General features: G+C 46.5%; 1 protein-coding gene across 7 annotated transcripts in view; it reads left to right on the top strand.

Moving 5' to 3' along the window:
* Nucleotides 1–18,466, top strand: part of Ldlrad4 (low density lipoprotein receptor class A domain containing 4) — a 369,231-nt gene that overhangs the window by 232,495 nt on the left and 118,270 nt on the right. The gene's annotated exons all lie outside the window — the stretch shown is intronic.

Here is an 18,466-nt window from a genome sequence, read left to right as displayed (position 1 = left end):
AGGTGCCTCTATCTTTGATTTTATAAATGAATGTCAGCTAATCTGATGTTGACTGGGAGGTTTGGGTAGTGGATTTAGAGATCCTTGGTAGTTATATAAAGCCCAGCCTTGGATACAGCAGTGTAATTAGATGTATTTTAACATTTATGGTAAAGAATCATTCTAAATATTAGAATTTTTACTTCTGCAGCTCTTTGAGAACTCTAGAAAGCACATTATCCAGAGATGGTGCTCTACAGACACACCACTCACATATAGAGGGCAATATTCTTCCACAAACATATATCTGGTACCCACTGGGCACCCGTGATTTGCTAGAACTTTGCAAGGCGTCGGACATCCAAAGATGAAAAGACAGAGCCTACTTGAAGGATGCCCATTGGCTGGGGGGGGGGGGCAAGGTCATGAGAACAGGGCGCTGATTGGCTGGTGGGAAGGGCTCTGAGAACAGAAAGCTCATTGGCTGGTGTGAAGGTCCTGAGAACAGGAAGCCTATTGGCTATTGGGAAAGGCCATGGGAACAGGACGCTCATTGGCTGGTGGAAAGGCCGTGGGAACTGGCAAAAAGCATGGCGTCCCTGGGCTGTGTGCCAGCCATAGTGAGGTCTTGTTCTGCTGTCTTATCTGTTTGGGAGGGTGAAGGGTGCGTACTGGAGGGGGTGACAGAGCTTCTGCAGAGGGTGAGCACCACCTGAGTGGCCTGGAAGCCTCTTCGTTTCCTCCTCCATGGCCAGAACCCGGTCCTGTAAGAACTCCGAGAGCCGTCTACACAGAGAATGGTGGACACGGGCTGCACCTGCCATCGCTCCCCGGGCTGGCCCAACTTTTCTCTAGTGGTCCTGGGGATTTGCCTGGCTGCATGTTTTTCTAGCTACCAGCATCTGGGCCTTGGCCTCCACAGACCCACGTCTCCTGGAAGCACGCACAGCGGGTGCCTTATGCACAACCTCTCAAAGCTGACCAGAACTCCTTCAAGGAGGACTCCCTTGGCTCATCTTGCTATGTTTGCTGGGTGTCCAAGACAGGACTGGGACTCGGTGGTCAGTGCTCAGAGCTGCCCCGTTAGCTTCCTCCGACCTCACTGTGTCTCTGGTGTGAGGCAGCATTTAGCAGTAGAATCGTGGATCTGGGAGTCGGGCAGACCTGAGGTGTAGACTCTGAGCAGTCCTGGCTGGGAAGCTTGCACAGGCCTTCGCTGCTCCCTGGGGACTCCTTGTGGGGATGGTGGCTACATGCTGTTACACAGATGAGAGACACATCAGCGATCTCAGTTCTGGTGATACAGAAATGACAGTGGTGGCTGTTCTTGTGCTGGTCGTCATTGCTGCCACCACCACTTGTGGAATAGAGAGGCAGCCTGACTTGATGGCAGTGGACACCTGCCCACCCACTGCTTTCTCTCAGCTGATGTGCCTGGGGGCTGCAATTTTAGTAATTTAATAATGTTCCCCATGTGTCAGATGGGACCCAGTTCTGCTTGTTTTGATTTGTACATTAAGACACCAGGATAAATAAGTTATACCACCACAAAAACTAACAACAGGAAGTGTCAACTGTGGTTGAAAATGAAAATTAAGATGAGCCATATTAATTGCTTTCTGTAAGTTTCCTTTTCCTTTCTTTTCTTTTTGATTAGTTTTATACTAAGGCAGGAAACTGCCTCTACTGAAATAGCTACAGATGACTGATGATTACTTGTGGTTCTGGAAGGTATTCAGTGTTTGGAAATATAAAGAACTAAGAAGCAATCTTAGAAGCTGGATTTGAACACTGTTATTTGGTCTCCAAATGCAAATCAGTTGGGACTTCAGAAACCATCCTGAGGACACAGCTACTAAATACAAACCTTACTTCTCCCGGTTCCTCAATGCTATTTGCAGGGTGGGTGCATTGCAGATATGGTTCCCTGGGATATGTGATATTTTAGGTGATTTTTCTTGTGTTAAGATTATTTTACTACATATTTATTTTTAGCTTATGACTTCTCCATTTATTGGAGTAAAACAATTTTGTTTCTGCTGAGTTGGGATGTTCCAGCTTGGCTAATTGTGAATATAAAATAGCAAGTTATGATTTAAAGCCACGTAGAAAGGTTACTGATGGATTTTGTCACACGCATGGACAACTCATAAATCAACCAGGAGAAGAGAATCTGATAATGTGTAACCAGAGGCGTCCAACACTCTTTCTACCAGGGAGAAAGAAAAATTGCATACAGAGAGCTAAAAGAGTGCTGGGTACACATCTTCTCTCTGGTTACAAAACAGAGGTTCTTTTAAACAGTGAAATCAAGGAAAGAGCACATTTTTAATTTTAAAAGAATTTTGAAATTCTTTTTTTAAATTTTTAGTTGTACATGACAGTAGAATGTATTTTTGCAGAGTATACATACATAAAGCATAACTTATTTGATTATGTTCCCACTCTTGTGGTCAACATGATGTGGAGTTACCCTGATTGTTTTTATACAAATCCAAGGCTAGGGAAGTTAGGACCAATTAATTCTGCTCTCAACCTTTGGTTTGAGGGGATTGGCTTATTTCATTTAGAATGATATTCTCTAATTCCATCCATTTACCTGCAAATGCCAAAATTTCATTCTTCTTTATGGCTGATAAAAATTCTTATTGAATTGTGGTAATTTTTTTACACCCTTAAAACACCCAAGCTAAATGCCACTGAATTGTTAACTTGAAAATGATTAATTTGATATTAATGCAAGTTTTACCTTAAAAAAAATAAGAATGGAGAGGGGATGAGCCCAGCTGCCCACAGAGCTCCTTGAGCTGTATCTACATTGAAAGGGGAGGAGGGAGCTCTTGGGCCATGTGGTTTCCCATAGTGCCACGCAGGAGCCCGCCTCTCAGCAGCCTCTGCCTTTCTGGCAGGCCTGAGGAAGTAGCACACTGTGCCTTTAATTTTCCTTCCCTTGAATACTAGTGAACAGTCCCTTTTCATGTTTATCCATCATTTACATTTTTGCAATTCTATTTTAAACAGGGATCTTTTATTCCTTAAATAAAATTTATATGCTGATGAGGATGATCCTTTCTTATTCATTCGCCAACTTGTGCCTTCCTACCCTGACCACCCTCTCCAGCAGCAGACAAGGTCCTCCAGGGACCAGCCCAGCCGGGCCAGGCTGGCCTTTTCTGTCTCTGGCTGCGGAAATGCTCAGCCCTTGCCCCTTGGTCAGGGATGCCATCAGGAGGACCTACAAAGGCAGAGGGTCCAAGGAGTCTTCTTGACTCCCTGGCGGTGTCACCTGGCAAAGGCAGGAGGAGCCGCAGCTGCCTGGCCAGGACAGAAACGCCACAGCCTTCACAAGAGGTGAGGATGCCCTTGGCTTCATTTCTCCCTGCTTCCTGGGCTGAGACCCTTCCCCTTGCTCAGTCTCCTCATCAGGGTGTTTTGTGTCCATGACCAGGTGTTAGTTTCTTCTTTTGCTCATCCACTGAATCTTGCCAAATTCCTCTGCTGTCTTCAGTGTTTCCCACAGAACACCAAAGAACCAGCTCCTGCCTTCATGGAGCCAGAATGTTAACACAGAAACACAGGTGACCACAGGTTGGTGAAGAGGAGGCAGGGCTGGGGACAGAGGGCAGAGGCAGGGGAGGTGGGGAAGACCTAGCCGAACCACTGGAGGACGCATGTGGCCCTGATGTGCCCGAGCACCCAGGTGCCAGCTGCGACACCGTGGATTCCCAGCAGAGGTGGAACTGTGTCATCGTGATAGCCTTTAACGAGTACCCGGGTCAGAGTCCTTTCTTAGGTGTCAGAGAACTTTCCGAATTTAAACATCCCTGGTGTCTGACTGTTCCTGTGATGTGAGTGCTGTGCAGGAACCTAGGGAAGAGGAGGATGGGGGATTTTGTGCAGGGATGAAGGACAGTGACTGAAAAATGAACAAACGTCACATGTGTCTCTTTTTCTTCTATAAATAACTCATGATAAAAGTAAATAAAATTCAAGTCTCTGCTTGGAAGAGACCTGGAGTGCAGACTTACCCTAAATCTCTAGGATGGTCGCTATTAAAATTAGGTGCATTCTTCATAGACCGGCCGACTGCTGTCTGCAGAACTCTGTCTGCACCTGCTGCTCCTGGCCAGCGGCTCATGATGGACACAAAGCTCACGCCCCACCACTGACATGTGGTGGCCGTAGACCCTTCAGCTTTGTTTATGACCTCATCCACATGCACATGGAATGGTAGCAAGAGAATTGCATTGGAAATGAACATTTCTGCAGCTTCTGTATCCTTTTGTGTGTTTTTTAACTCAACTTCTCAAAGCCCAAGTTAAAAATCTTGGGAGGATTCGGTTTATAAAGCAGCAGGTTATGTGTGCTTTTCTATATGTATATCCTACCTCAATTAAAATCTTTGAAATTATAGCCTAAGGTCCTCTCCAGCCTTACCTCAACTTTTGGTTTATAAAAGTTTCCAGGGAAAGTTTTTTCTTTTTAATGGTGTTTTTCAGAAAGCGAAAGGGACTATTACGAGAGCAAGCAGTGCACTTGGCCATGTCCTGACAGGCATGGTCTTTGCCACAGGAAAGCATTGAGCTGTGCAGGCTGGCAGGAGCAGCCTTGAGACCCAGCACCCGTGTGGACCAGTCTGCCCAGCATGAGGGCCGCAGGGCCTTGTGGAAGGAGTGTCTGGGCAGGGGCAGGGCTGAGTGCCTCCTCAGACCCCTATCCTGAGCCATCCTGAGTACAAGCCCCTCCCAGGACCAAGACAGACTCGCCTGGCAAAGCTTTCTCTCCAGAGAAGGGAACTGTGGGTTTGGGTCCTTTGCCTCACCATGGAGTTTGCCGGATGTGGGCTATGCCAGGTCTGCAGTTCTTGGCTCTTTGGGGCAGGGCAGCAGGAGGCAAGTGGCTTCCTATGCTGCACCCCCCCTTGAAGTCTTCTGCCTCCTCTTCTAATGACAACATTCTGTTTGTCGACTGGAGTGGAGGGATTTGGTGGGGCATAGTGGGTGGCCAGCCCCTCCATGGTAGTGGGACCAGTCAGTCCCACCTACCATGGAGAAAGTGGCACTCACTCCATCCACTAGAGGCCTCACCGGGAATGTTGAGGGCAGAGGTGAACTGCTTTTCTATCATGGCATCTTGTTAATCACGCCTGCCTGAAGGCAGCTGGGGTGACATTGCAAGAATTATTATTATTATTATTATTATTATTATTCTCCATAGCTGATAATCTCTGGAGCCCGAGTCTCCTTGACTAATTCTCTATGATCACATGGTGACTCTCTGTCACTGACTGTCGCCGAGCACATCCACGACACCCAGTCTGCAGTTCAGCACTTGTGTGCACACGTCCACTTTAAAGATGGGGAGATGCAGGGAGAGATGTCCTAAGACAGGCACATTTAGAACTAAGTGACAGTTTGACTTTTTTTTTTTTTTTTTTGGTGATACTTTATACTTAAAATGATGGATAGCTGGTACTAATGACCCAGTTTGTGTCTGTTTCCTCTAAAGATTCTATGTGGTGCTGGTAATTGTAATTTAGTAACCCTTGCTGAAGATGCTAATGTTTAGTTTTATAGCAGAAGCGACATTGATTGGAGCAAGGATGTTTGCCTGTGACAGTAGTAAAGTTAATGTCAGGCAAGACTTATTAAGCCCAGTGTACAAAGAACAAGGCCAGAACGAGGGACTGGAGAACACATCTCCTGTTGCTCAAGCCAGTATTTCCATCAGGTGACAGTGGGTAGTGCCATGTGAGGCCAGAGCTTTGTGTGGCGGGGCTGTGGGCTCATGGCATTTTCAGAACACCGCAGAGAGGCTTGCGTGCGTTACCGTGAGGACTCGTAGATGTGTTTCTTCATCAGATGTGGATGGCTGCTATACCTGCTTTATTGTATGTAGTGCCGTAGGGCTGTGGCTTCTGGGTAGAGAGGTGAGGAGTAATTCATGCTGTTTTCACAGGGTCCTTGCTCCTCATGCACTGACCACCACAGAGCTAACTAGCAGAGGTGGACAAGCAGCGAGGCGGGAGTTTAAGGCACAGCCAGTTCTTCAAGACCTGTAGCACCATGAGGTCATGCGTGGCCAGGGCAAGAGGCCCCTTGAATGGTCAGGAAGGCGTGAGGCGTGACACTGTCAGGACTCAGAAATAAAATGTACATGCAAACGTCCTGCTGCCTGGGCTCTTTCCACCCACCCACATTTATTTTTTTATTGTTTGTTATTATTTGTACCGGGGATTGAATCTAGGAGCGCTTAACCACTGAGCCACGTTTCCTGTATTTGGAAGACAGCTAACTGCAAACATTACCTAGCAACACAAAGAGCTGGAGTCAGTTGGGGGGAAGAAGCAGGATGGTTATTAATCGTGCTGGGATGATGCACTGTGGTTTAAAAATGGAAAAGGAAGGCACAGATTAAATATTGACATTGACTGTGTTCCAACTGTGTTACCTTTGGCGTGTCTCACACAAAAGCATATATTCACTGAAAGGGAAAAAGAATCTTCATTTTCTTCTTCTGTTTAAAAAAAATAAAAATAAGGGAAAAAAAAAAACAGCTTCATGTGGTTCATTTCCAGCATGGTCTCAGTTGAAGAGCTTAGGAACTAGAATCTGTAAAAGCTTTGCTCTGGGCAATTTCATGATGAGGTGTGTCCACTGAAATTCTATCTTAAAGGACTTCTCTCCAGTCTCACCTCTGTGTTTCATGAAACAGCTAAAATGCATCTTCTCTCATAGCAGATTGTCATGTGACTATTATATAGGACATGTGCATCAAGTTACATTCACAGTGGGAAGTTGAAGAAAATGTGTAACTGTAAAAAGTTTGAGGGTCCCCCACTGTCTCCCAGGTTACAGATTTTATCAATGAATTATGAAGCAAGTGTTAAGCAAGTCTTTAAAAATGATAACTTTAAAAAGTAATTCTGTGTTGTCCTTCAAGGGCACTTTTTCCTGTTGTTCCAAAAGTGAGAGTGACCTGAATGGGCTAGTCTTCAGTTCAAGGTACAAATCAACTGTGTTCCACTGGACCCAGGGGCTCTGCCCGCAGCTTGGCAGGCAGGGTGGCTCCTGAGGTCTTCTTTGGCAGAGCCGTCTCTGGTTCCCGTCTTCCAGGGAGTAAATTGCTGTCTGAGGAGACGACCTCGGAATGGAAGCGTGTGGCCATCCAGGAGGGTTCAGATGGCGGGATCTGGGGGAAGACTGAGAATCCCAGTGAACCTCTGTGAACATGGAGCTTCGTCATAGCAATGAAATTAAGAATCATTTGTTCTGACGGCCTCATTTCATCTACTGGGGACACTTTCGATTCTAGTGTTAGAGAGGTGGATGTCGGGGGAGTGGGGAGTATTGAAAAGGGAATTGAACACAGCCTCTTGTCCTTTAGTTCTCCTGAAGGTGGGCCACCCATGAGGCTGTGAGGCCACCCGCTGCGTTGTCATTTTCTGTACCTCTGGCCAGGAGGCAGCTATGGTCCTGTCCCCTACAGAGTCTGGTTATTTGCCTTTTAGGAGAAATACAAGGGCAGTATTTTTCTCCCATTTTTTCCCCAAAGTATAAGATGGTTCTCCTGAAAGAAGTGTTACCAATGGTGTGGCTGAGGAAAAGGGGAGGAAGTACATCCAGGGTGCGTTAGTGTTCCCTCAGTTGCTTCTCAGAACTGGCCAGGAACTTTTAGAGTAGCTAAAGATGGGCCAGGAATAGGTTCGTTAAATCACAGCCTCCAGAACAGGAAGGACCTCTTGTACTTGGGCAGTTGGGTTATGAATTTTGTGTCGAAATGACAAGGAGAACTCAGAGGGAGTCCAGGCCCACCTAGATCCCATGGTGGAACTGTAAATACTGCTGTCCCACAGAAGTCCCTGCCATGTCAGCTTGGGGGTCCCCAGCCACCTGCCAGCTGCAGGCCTCCTTGAGACACTTTTTCCTGTTGAGTTTTCACCCTGGACCCCTATCCCTTTTAAAATTCCATAACCAACCTCCACTCTCCTGTGTGCCTGCCACCCTTCTGGCCTCCCTCCCTGGCCTGGAAGAGATGGGGCTGTGCCGGGAGGAACAGGAAGAGTTCTCACGCACAGGCTGGGCACCAGCTGTTCCCCATCCTACCAGTGAGCACCCAGGAGGCAATGAGCTGGTGGCAGCTTTGAAGATTTAGGTTAAGCATAAGGAAATGAATCCTGAGTCCTGAAGACTGTCAGGAACTGGAGGAGATTGTTAGGGAAGATTGTGGAATATGTTCCTCTGGGAAACACACATGCACACACACACACACACACAGCCCTTAAAAGGGAGACCCCCTTGCTGCCCAGAATTTCAGTGGGTCTTGCTTGAAGTCAGGAAGCAAACCGGATGACCCCATCTCCCTCCTGATTCTATTAAAAGATTTTTCAGGGGATGAGGTTTCTACTGTCAGTAGCACAGTCTAATGCTTAACAAATCTTTTGTTGAAGATTTTAATACCATCTTTTCATCTGACCTAAATCTTTCCTGTGGAAGTTAAGCCACGTCCCCTGTGGAGATGAAGAATAGGAGATCAAAATTCAACCTTTAAAGCATCCAGTTAAATTTAGAGCATCTGGAGTTAGGAAGACCCAAGAATTGGGCACTGAACTGGGTCACATCATCCGACGGTTTCAGAGAGGAGCACATCACAGAAATCTGACCTTTGGATTTGATTTTGGAGTCGAAGTCCCTCAGACTTGAGGTCAATAAAGGCATTGGGAGGAGGGAGGAGAAGGGTGCAATTTCAGGGTTTGTGGCAGTTACCACAAAACCACGGCATTAATGTCAACCAAAATTAAAACCGCATAGTATAAAATGTCATGCTCGCTTGTTGATCTGTCCCAGAAAATCTCGAGGGAGCCTGCTTCACATCTAGGACCTCAGTGGGCTGTAAGATAACCGAGCAGCACAGGGTTAGAACCTCCCCATTAATAATCTTTAGAGATTCTGTTTTTATTAGTTTAACAGAACATAAAAAATGTGCACATACTCAGGAAATGCAGTAAGATGAATTAATGTGTTTTAAAGCTATAATGTTCAATTAATTAGTAATTTCCATCCAGTCTGTTGCCTGACTCATAATGAGCATTTTCCAGTCTAAATAAAGTTTAGACTGCAGCTCTTGGGAATTTTATTTAGCTTCTTTTTATTACAACAAAAGAGGATTCTCATGGCATCTTAAGAGGGTGACTACCACATATTTTTAATGCTTCTTGATTATTACCATGTTTTCAGTATCAGTCTGCAGAGTTCTGTGAGAAGGCACAAGTGACTTTCGTGTCATAGTGTCAGGTCAAAACATTTATGGAAGCCTTGATTTTCTTGTATATGACCCAAGTTCCCCTCTTTCAGGAAGAAAGAAGCTGACTTTTGAAAACCACAGCTGCAGTGAGAAATGTCAGTGGGGTAAGGGGACAGCTGCCCCAGCAGGAGGAAGCCAGGCTGAATGTGACCTTGAGGAAATGTCGCTGACCACATGCCTCACCCAGCTGTGGGCAGTCGCCACGCTGCCTGTCCTTTTGGGCTCTCAGGTGTCCTTCCAGTATTACTCTGGGGATAAGCAGCCATGTCCCTGTCCACTCTGCTAACAACAGAGGGCTCCACTAGGGTCTTGCTTCCTTCCCCCTACATCTCTGGAGTGCCATCAACCCCGTTCACAGGGACTTATGGCTTTGGACTTAAAAGCATGTATTCGATGTAGTCAGGTTGTTCAAGACATGAAAGTAGGAAATGTTAAGAATAACTTGCATCTCATTTGACCTTTTAAGACAATATTTACTGTCCTTTTGGAGTCACTGTATGGGACGCTGCCAGCCACCGGCTAGGGTGGCTTGGCCCTAACCGAGGCTCTGGAACAGCATCCTCTAGATTCTCCCCTCCTCTCACTGTTGGCTCCCGAGCTCACCCTTAGAGCGTCTTCTACCCTGTGAGGCCGAGCGGGCTGGTGGCTACCTCTGTCCCATGCAGGATGGTTCTGGCTTCAGCTGTGATTCAAGCTGTCCCCACAGTGGGAAGACTCTACCTTGGCCTCATAGTTCTCTGCCCCTTCCTGCAGCAATGCTGGGGGTGGGTGGGGGACAGAGATCAAATTGGTGACAGTTGTGACTCCCCCGTTAGGTGGTGCTTTGAGAACCCTCCTGAAGCTCACCCTTCAGTCCCAGGAAGACATCCTGTCTTTTTAACTGAATGGAGGCTGATGTCAGAGGCCTCGGCTGATAACAACAGGGAGAATCTAAATGAAAGGAAAGAAGCCTTAAGCGCTTCTGTGAGCGCCTCTGTGAGATGACCTGCTGCTGCGGGGACGGCGGCTGCTAACAGTAACCACAGAGAGGAGCTCGTCCAGGGAACGCCCGAGACCCGGTGCGCATTGGCACCGCAGCGCCTGCAATTTGTGAGGCCACAGAACAGGTCATCAAAAATAGATGGCACAGCAAATTTAGAATCTTGTTTTTTTTTTTTTTTTCCTTTTAGAAGGGAGGAAAACCATTGGCAATCTGACCAGGGAAATTGTACATTTCCAAATGTTCTAACTATGGAGGTAGCTGAAGGGGACTGCATCCCACCTGCCTGCCACCCCTCAACCCACTCTCACTGACTGATGGCGGGGGAGGGGAAATGGGAGCCATTCCAGATTGACAGCCACCTGGGCAGGGGGGTGCAGGGGCCTCTGCAGCTGAGGGATTGTGGAAGCTGGGGCTGCAGCTGGCATGTTGGAAAGTTGGGGGCCAGAGCATGGAGCAAGCCCCTCACCCCTCTTTCCCCACTCTTGCTTAACACAATTTCAGCAAAAATCCTGCCTTTCCCCTCTTCGATCTTAAACAGGTATGAAGGCTAAGTATTAATATTAATGAGCATAATAACAATAATAAAACTGGCAGCAGCGTCAAATGAATGTGGTCTCCTGCAGTAGAAATATTTACCCGATGTGTCCTGCCAGCGAGAGAGATTTTGGCATTAAACCTAGACATTACCTCATCCCCCTGGGCAGACAGCCGATTGCAGTGCTAAGCAAGTCTGAAGACATAAAGAGCTCAGCACCTGCCTGAGGAGCTGCGCAGCCCCAACCCTGGCTGGCAGCAGTTTCCTTGAGCGTGTCTGTCTGTCTGTCTGTCTGTCTGTCTGTGTCTCGCCCTTAGTTCCTTTCTTTCTCTTGCCAGCACTCCACAGTCTGTCATTGTCTATTTCAAACTGTGTTGCTGCTTTTTTTTTTAATCTTGAAGGGCACATTGTCAGGAGGCTGCCAGCCAGGTGGGTGGGTGTCAATGCTCAGAGCTGGAAGGTCAGAGCTGGAGGACTGTGGAGTGCTGTGTGTTCCCACGACGCCCCCGTACTCATGCCACCCCCCACCCCGCCACGAGGGGGCTATCAAAGGTGACAGGTTTCTTGGTTTGGCTTACTTCATGGTAAATACAAGACACATTCTTTAGTGAGGGCGGTTTTATGTCAAAATGTTTAGCAAAGTAAATAATATTATCAAACATTTGAAATTGTGTTGAAATGTGTTTTTATACTTTTAACCTAAACCAACTTTTTCTTTTCCTTTTTCTCTTTTTTCGTGTGTGTGTGTGTGTGTGTGTGTGTGTTGCTGGTGTTTGGATGCTAGGCTTTGCATACGCTGAGCTCTCTGCTAAGCTACACCCTAGGCCTATAATATTTACAATCTCTACTCTCCTGGCCTCAAACCTCTGTGGAATTGGTGCTACCCACGTTCTGGAGAAGCACAGGAGACAAGTCCGTGTTAGAGAGTGAAATCTTTGGGTGATATTGCAAGTATCCATTGCAAGAATCCAGAGGCCTTCAGTTAGCACTAGAGTACCAAATATCCATTCCATAGGTTTCCCAGATAGCCTTCTGATGTCGCACCTTCTCTGATGTCCAGCTCAACTTATGTTTTTATAGCTCTTGACTCAAAGTTATGTATCACACGGGTTTTGGTGTTATTACTACTGAGTGACTTCGTGTTATCACTTGGGGTCTGTCTTTAAAATCCTGCCCCAGAGTAAACAGACCTTGTGTGGCACCCGAGTGACCAGCTTTTAGGACTGTGTCCAGCTCTTAAGACTGAGTCCAGATGTTATAGTGAGTTTTTTCTAAAATGCTATTATTTGGATTTACATTTTACTAATTCTTTCACATCCCACCACTGCATACTAATTATTGGTGTGTACATTACCAAAATTTTGTGTAAGAGGTTCACACTAGCTATTGTGTCATTAAAAAATTTTTAGAAAAATACTATTAAGCACGGAGTCCACAGGTATTCAGAGTGGCTATCCAGTGAACTCCTGATTATGTGTTGCCTCTGTCTAGAAGAAAAGATTATTTATATATGGGAAGAAAAATGGTAGCTCCCAGCTGGTGGCTGATGGCCTAGGGCTGCTTCTCACATCTGCCCAGCTGGCTTGGGCTGTGACACTACCTGCCCATTGGTGTCACTGGGCCAAGGCTGTGAAGGCTAGTTGTCCAGGCAGCACTTGGGACGAACCCTCTGCTTGTCCTTGGCCATCCTCTGGGAGCTTGGCTGGACTGTGTGGCCCTCCACAGAGCAGCCTCACCTGCAGGTGGCCACAGGCTGTGAGCTCTTCTCATCAGAAGCTCACGACAGACTCATACCATCCCATAGGTACTGAGTCCAGATGGTCCTGGTCAGTCCTGATGCAGAAACCACGTGATGTAGTGGGAAGAATTGGGAGACGCAGTGCTCGAGAAGGAAGCGCAGCAGAGCACAGACTTCCTGTGATTGTGATCACACAAATGAGGGATGCTGACCGTATTCCATAGAATTTTAACTTTTGATCGTGCATGAATTGCCTCTCTTGTGGTTTATCTATGGCTACTAGTTGATGATATGTGATAAAATATTTAAAATTTATGGAACTGAAAGTACTTAGCACCAAGGGAAATTTTAAAACTTAGTACTAAGTACTAGAGTACTTTTTAAACTTTCTCTCCCCCTCTCTTCCCTCCCACCCCCGTCTGTGTGTGTGTGTGTGTGTGTGTGTGTGTATATATATATATATATATATATATATAGAGAGAGAGAGAGAGAGAGAGAGAGAGAGAGAGAGATTTGTTGTTGTTGTTTAATGTCTCTCCATGATATTTTCCCCTCAATTAGGTGCAGGAAAGCCCTAAGTACTATTATAAATGGTACCATGGAAAAGTGCAACACTTTGTACTACGGTGGCTGATGTACCTCTGTCCTGTGCGGTCTTTGAAAGTCCTTTTCTGCAGATGTTAGCTGCTGTCTCTGTCTCACCGCACCAGGCTAGAACACAGGGTGGTGTGCAGGAAGGTGCCCTTCTCCTAAGTCACAGAACCTGGAGACCAAACAGGATTGAGAGTTTAAAATAATATTCTGTGCTTTTCTCATCTAAATATCAGATAAGAGGAAAAATCTGAAAAGGAAATAGTGGGAAGGACCGAAGGGGCTTCTTTGCTCTGACACAGACCTGCGGGTCAGGTTAAAGCAGCTCAGTGTAAAATGGAAGAACCGCAGGCACAGGAGACGTGAGCGTGAGAAGGCCACAGAGAAAGCAGACCACCAAAGCCCACTCACACTTTGAAGGAGGCCTTTCGGAAGTGAGCCCTGTCTTCCTCTGGGAGGGGTCACAGGCTCTTCTTCAGCACAAGGCAAGGAAGGAAGGGTCTGGATGGAAAGGATATGGAACACATCTTCTCCCTTCCGCAGACGACAGGAGTATAGGTGTGACTGGCTGGCCGTTGGCGGGCAGGCCCCTGCTTGCCATTGCTGTTGGTGATCAATTCTGACTCAGAAATAGCCACCTTAGTAAGAGGGTCCTCTGGACAGAGGACACGGGACAGGCTCCAAAGATGTGGGCAGAGAGTGCGACGTGGAGTTGGGGAGAGCTGGCTTTGGTTGTAGCTCTGCGTGTGGCTTGGACAACTCTCTTAGTCCCCCTCTCAGGGTTGTCATGACATCCTGTAGCACAGTCCCTGGCACACTGGGGACTCCCAGAGGTAGTGATTGCTTCTGAATAAATACACATGAAATGGTCTCTTAGTTCCCCGAGGCCATAGGAACTGGCTACCCGTAAGCTGAGCCTTCTGTCAACACTAAGAAGGGGATTTTAAAGTTAATCCCAACAGGGACAGAACACACTGAGAGAACTTTGTCCTTGATGCCGTGGACCACATGACATCAATTTGGAACTCATGGTACTCACTTGCACAGTGGTATGGGACCATGACAGTGGCCCTGTGCTGTGAACCAGCAAAGCAATCTTCATGGTGGAAAAATTACAATGACCTTTGAACTTTTTTTTGTGTGTGTCAAAACATTTAAAATTTTTCTTACTGTTTGTTTTAGTCAGCTTGTTTCACTGCTGTGACTGGAAGACCTGACAAGAACAATTAGAGAAGGAAAAGTTTATCTGGGGGTCAAGTTTTAGAGGTCTCAGTCCACAGATGACCAATCCCATAGCTCTGGACCCAAGGTGAGGCAGAACATCACGGTAGGAGGGCATGGAGGAGGAAAGCAGCTCAGGAAATGGCCACTGGGAAGTAGAGAGAGAGAAAGAGAGAGCTACAGTCACCACGGACAAAATATGCACCCCAAAAGCAGGATCCCAGTGACCTACATCCTCCAGAAACATCCCATCGCCTATAGTTACCACCCAGTTAACTGGGGCTTGAGCCACAGATTAGGTTACAACCCTAATCATTTCACCTCTGAATCCTCCTACCATGTCTCACATGTACTTTTGGGGGACACTTCATATCTAAGCCATAAATATAAATAGACAAGAAAATGATTATATATTATAAATGTATAAGAAAATGACAAATAGTAAAACTAATGTTTGTTTAGCATATAGTAATTTAAAGCATTAGAGATGTTGAGAATTAAATTATATTTCTCACGTGTTTATTTGTTCACCAGCAGCATGTCCCCATTGTCACAGCCAGTCTCCTCCTCTTAGTCATGAGCTCACCTCCAGTGGTGGCACATCAGGAGCCTTTCAGATAGCAGCAGGGCCACTGTCCCACAGTCTCTTCTCTTCTGTAACTCCATCTACGGTGGATTCAGACGTCACTTCTACCGTTACTCCTTCTTTTATTTCTTTGCCGCACTGTTTGTCTTTGGGGGCCAGTTCCTCCTCTGCTTACTTATCTTTATAAGAACATCCTGGATATCTAGCCCTGGGAGACAGGAAGCAACCCAGCTACACGCTTGGCTGTCTGTAGGTGAATGATTGCTGCACAGTGACCCATCAGACTTTGAAAGCAATGACCTGGTTGGTCACCAGTCCTGATGCTCCTCTGTTACTTTCCTACTGGGCTGTGGGCTAAAGAGCTACCTGTCTGCATTTGGGGCATTTGCTGTTTATATACTATAGTAACTAAAATTTGAACCATGCTGCTTAGGTTCAGGTGTTATTTAACTGAATGATGGTAACTGGGCTGGGGAAGTAGTTCATGAGTAGAGTAGCATGTGTGAGGCCCTGGGTTTCATCCCCAGCAACACACACACACACACACACACACACACACACCAAGGTAGTCATTGAAATATTTTCATATCTGAACTGGATAAAGCCAGGATAACCTACACATAATTGGATCTTGAACAGAAAAGGCAATGGGTTTTCATGGAGATGAGAATTTGACCAGTTTTCACCCAGTGACTTTCTGCACACTTTCCACCCTCTTTGGGCGTCAGTTTCCTCTTCTGTGAAAGGCCAGATAACTGTACAAAGTCCTTTCCACCTCTGAACCTTTTTGATTCCCTGATGTAGGGAGGGGTCCTCTAGAAGGAGTTCCCAGAGGAAGTCAAGGAGATGGTTAAAGAGCTGAGGATATGAGGAGAGCTCTAGACGACTGTCTCAGCACTCCCGATGCTGGACAGCTGGTGTCAGCCCACTGCAGGTGATGGACACTCCCTCTCCCCTGCAGAGAACAGGAGCAGGAAGGCGTAACCTAAAGGTCAGGGGAGGTAGAGTCTGCAGCAATCACTGGATTAGTGCAGTCTGTTGAGGAATAAGGGGAGAGCTTTAAAAAACAAGAATGGAAAGAAGTCTCAAGATGGTGCCGAGAGGATATTTTCATCTGCTTGGGAAACAAATGGAATTAAATTCAGCTCTTTCAACTCACACACTGAGGCTGGGGAGGTGGAAGTGGTTTTGGAGAGCAAGATCCTTTGAACCCAGACAGGTTCATCCTTGGAAACGGATTTGGGTGGCTGGTTTGTGAGGATACGTTGAGTGCAGAGGTGGAAGGAAGAGGAGGGGACTGCTCAAGCCTAGAGGCTTCTTCTCCACTGAGTTGTAATCCTGTTTCTGATAAGGGAAAGCCAGATATGCACAAAAATAATTCCACAGGTTACTATTTGACTACGAAATGGGCATGCTCTTTGGAAGTTATGGGAAAAGGAAATATATGGCATGAATGCACTGACCTTTTTCTCATGGTGGGGGAGAACTTCCTTGGGGACTACGTTTGGAAATTGGGGGACAGAAAAAATAGCGACTGGTTTCAATCCTTGGTGGGAAACCTGCGGCTGCAGCTTTTTTTGGTGGAGGAGCCAGATTGGGAAGGGTGGGCTCTGAAGAATGAAAGCTGTTAGCCTGAAACAGAGCAAAGACCTAAACTCCTCTTTATTTGCTCAACTTAATCTCTCAAATCAGGCTGTATTAAGAAGTGTCCCAAGAAGTCTGTTTTTATTGTCATTGGCACTGGGCAGAATGTTCCAGGCACCACGAAGATGTCAAACATCTGCACATGCCTTATGTTTTTCTCTGTGCGTAGAAATTTTAGTTTACAACAATGAGTGCTCATCTTGCTTAGTCTAAGATTGGGTAAAGATGGCTTTGGAAGAGAAAATGTAATGTTTTGATTTTAAATGTGGTTTCCTTCCTATTCTTTTGATGGTTGTTTCTTGGGCTGACCTAGAGGATGGATATAGGCTTCACAAGAAAATGTGACCGTGTCTCAGCTGGGTCTTTTTCGCTCCCCGCCTCCCCCCGGCCCCTCAGCTGCTCGGCTTATGTGGCACAAAATACCTGACTAAGATAAGAAATCTCGACCCCACCCGTGGTACACCAGTGAACCTTCCAGGTCCCCACATACTTAATAGTCACTTACTCAGCTGTCACCTTGCTTCCCGTGGGGACAACTTTGTAAGACAGTATTCTGAAGAAGGCCGTTCCGTGTGGGATTTGTAGTGTGCTTACCAAGAGCTTTTGTGGTGGAGAAGGTTGGGGCTCACTGTGTTGGCGCTGGGCTCCTCCTGAATGTGTGTTATGTCCCTGACCCGCTTGTCTTTTGTATGCTAGATTCATATTTCCTTAGATTATGGACTAATTTTATGGAGTTCATAGTTGCTCTGTCAAATCGACTTGATCGCTCCTTTCTGGAATAGGGTTAGAAAATTAATGACCCCTGCTTTAATGACTCTGATTGAGAAAACTGGAGATTGATTTTTTTTCCTCGTGTTCTGCCTCCTCCTACTTCTAGTTAACCAGAACTGCATTTTGGGCTTAAATTAATTTAAAATTCTCCATCTACCTTGGAGGTGGAAGATAATTAGGTTCAAATACTAGCCTGGGTATTATTAGTCAAATTCCCGTTGGCTCTAAGATGGTGAGGTATCAAATGTTGCTTGAAAATAAATTTGAAAACATAAATTACCACAAACACTAGTAAGTAAAATTCTTGTGGCCTGTTTTATCCATTACACTGGGAAAAATTGTCTGGCTCTGTCACTGCTTTTTGGACCTGGGACCTGAGGCTTGTGCTCTGAGTCAGGCGATACGTGTGGTGGGCCACACCGAGTAGAGTCCCTAGTGCCCACAGGGGTTCCTTCAGACTAACGAGGTCCTGAACTGCACAGAGGGGCCTGCCCAGGACACACGCTCCGTGGACACGTGTGGCTGGATGAACAGTTCTTTCCAGCATGTCCTTCACTGCCGCTGCCCTTTGCTGGTTGGAATTCCCTGGGCGGCAGGGCTCCTCCTGTTTCTGCTCGGTCCTCGGTGTCATCTCTGTACCTTGCCTGTCCCCAGGCCTGTGTGTAGCCTGGTACCAGACTCAGTAATCTGAGTGGCCTGAGCTTCTGAAATCATTTAGACGGCTACAGCCCCGGGCACATTTTCCATTGTGCCAGTGTTGGCTAAACACAGATGTTTTTGTCAGTGGGCAACGTGGGGTTTTTTGTGTTTTTTTGCCATACTTAAATAGTTAAGAAGTAATTAAATTACATGCTTTTCCCCCATCTTTCATTATGGAAAATTTAAACTTAGGGCCTTCAGCTCTTCCTCCTGGGGAGTTTGGGGAGTCCAGGTGTGTGCTGGCGGGTCAGGCCCTGACAGACATCCACCCTCACCTCTGTGGCTCTTCTCTGTCCAGGGCACTTCTCTCTTTTCTGTGAACTAAGAACAAAAAAAGGTTCTTTTCTAAGAACTTTTGCTGATTTTTTTTTTCTATACGGGAATCACCAGGGCCCTAGGCCTTGGAGATATGTTGGG

Source organism: Marmota marmota, unplaced genomic scaffold (assembly GCF_001458135.2).
Source record: "Marmota marmota marmota unplaced genomic scaffold, marMar, whole genome shotgun sequence".
Taxonomy (NCBI): domain Eukaryota; kingdom Metazoa; phylum Chordata; class Mammalia; order Rodentia; family Sciuridae; genus Marmota; species Marmota marmota.
The sequence above is the reverse complement of the archived record's forward strand: the minus strand, read 5'-3'. Positions and strand labels throughout refer to the sequence as shown.